This window comes from Colobus angolensis, unplaced genomic scaffold, assembly GCF_000951035.1.
Source record: "Colobus angolensis palliatus isolate OR3802 unplaced genomic scaffold, Cang.pa_1.0 Scaffold413, whole genome shotgun sequence".
NCBI lineage: Eukaryota > Metazoa > Chordata > Mammalia > Primates > Cercopithecidae > Colobus > Colobus angolensis.
Genome location: NW_012117522.1, coordinates 1,784,195 through 1,786,361, shown reverse-complemented (window position 1 = coordinate 1,786,361; position 2,167 = coordinate 1,784,195). Strand labels below are relative to the sequence as shown.

Genomic DNA, 2,167 nt, shown 5'->3' with positions numbered 1-2,167 from the left:
CATACTTTTTAATGCATTGCTTAGGCTTACTTGAAGAAATCACTTTTAATGCATTGCTTTACTTACTTGAAGAATTTCCTACCCATATCCTACCCTTCTCTCTCAAAAAAAGATAGACAGAAAGAAAAAGGTCAATAAGCTAAAATCCTGAGCAAGAAAAGAAGGAAAGTGAGCAAACGGAAAAGGTACAGTTGTCCTGAAAGCAAATGCAGTGTCAGGAGAATACACCTTAGGCCCTCCAGCAGGATGGGGAGGCTGAATTTGAAAATCCTTAATTAAACCTGGGATCCACTCTTTAGTAAAGGGAACAAAATAAATGGTTACAGATCATTAATATGCCTGATTCCTGCAGAAACAGGACTGAATCATCACTGGAGGAAAACATATCCATTTTAGGCCCTCAGGATTCCAAAAGAATACATTCAAAGCAACATGAGCTCACAATAAAAAAAAAAACAAAAACAAGGAAACCAACCACTATGAAATAGTAAATAATAACTACAAACAACAGTTTTAGACCTTCAAGAATTTCAGACATTAAAATATCTGGGTGTGGTTGCACGTGCCTGTAGTCCCAGCTATTCAGGAGGCTGAGGTGAGAGGATCACTTGAGCCCGGGAGTTTGCGCACGCAGTGAGCCGTGATCATGCCACTGCACAGCCTGGGTGACAAAGTGAGACCCTGTTTTTTGTTTTGTTTTGTTTTTGTTTTTAAGCCCAGTTATGGAAATATAAAATGATTATTTATGAAGCACCTAAATACCTTAAAAGATGAAATGAAAAATTAAGCAAGGAATAAGAAATTATCAATATGACCAGGCAGACTAGAGAAATAATCAAATAAAACTTAAAGAAATATTTAATGTTTGAAGTAAAAAACTCAATGTATAGTTTAAATAGCAGATTAGACAATGATTAGTAGCAGATTAGCAAACTAATGAATTGAAACAGATCTAAAGAAATTATCCAGAGGCCAGATGCAGTGGCTCATGCCTATAATCCCAGCACTCTTGGAGGCTGAGGTGGGAGGATTGCTTGAGACCAGGAGTCTGAGACCAGCCTGGGAAACACAATGAGAACTTGTCTTTACAGAAAATTGAAAAAAAAAAAGCAAAAAAAAAAAAAAAAACCAAAAACCTGGGCACGGAGCAGGAAGAAAGAAACTATGAAAGATAAATTAAAAATGCAAAACAAGAACTCTAACATTTGCCTAACTAGAGTTCTGATGAAGAGACTAGAGAATGGTTGAGAAGAAGCAATGTTCGAAGAGATAATAACTAAGAAACTTCCAAGAGTGATGAAAATACGTGTATTCATAAATACAAGAAACACGATCTATACTAAACAGGATAAATTTTAAAAATTTATGGCTGGGTGCAGTGGCTCATGCTTATAATCCCAGCACTTTGTGGGGCTAAGGCGGGTGGATCTCAAGGTCAGGAGACTGAGACCACCCTGGCCAACATGGTGAAACTCCATCTCTACTAAAAATACAAAAGATTAGCCAGGTGTGGTGGCACACGCCTATAGTCCCAGCTACTTAGGAGGCTGAGGCAGGAGAATCGCTTGAACGTGGGAGGTAGAGGTTGCAGTAAACCAAGATCGTGCCACTGCACTCCAGCCTGGGTGACAGAGAAAGACTCCGTCTCAAAAAAAAAAAAAAAAAAAATCTAGACACATTGTAGTGAAACTTCAAAACACCTAAGAAAAAGAGAAGATTTTTTTTTCTGCGACAGAGTCTCACTCTGTCGTTCAGGCTAGAGAGCAGTGGTACAATCTCGGTTCACTGCAACCTTTGCCTCCCAGGTTCAAGCGATTCTCACGCCTCGTCTCTCAAGTAGGCAGGATTACGGGAAAGCGCCACCATGCCCGGCTAATTTTTATTCTTTTTAGTAGAGATGGGGTTTCGTCACATTGGCCAGGTTGGTCTTGAACTCCTGGCCTCAAGCGATCTGCCTATCTCAGCCTCCCAAAGTGCTAGAATTACAGGCATGAGCCACTGTGCCCAGCCCTAAAAAAGAAGACTTTAAAAGAAACCAGAGAGAGGCCAGGCACAGCGGATCATGCCTGTAATCCCAGCACTTTAGGAGGCCGAGGCGGGCAGATCACGAGGTCAGGAGATCGAGACCATCCTGGCTAACACGGTGAAATCCCATCTCTATTAAAAA

At 40.6% G+C, this 2,167-nt stretch overlaps 1 protein-coding gene across 1 annotated transcript in view; it reads right to left on the bottom strand.

The window, feature by feature from the left end:
• LOC105521955 (intraflagellar transport protein 172 homolog) overlaps positions 1-2,167 on the bottom strand; it is a 65,677-nt gene that overhangs the window by 33,637 nt on the left and 29,873 nt on the right. The gene's annotated exons all lie outside the window — the stretch shown is intronic.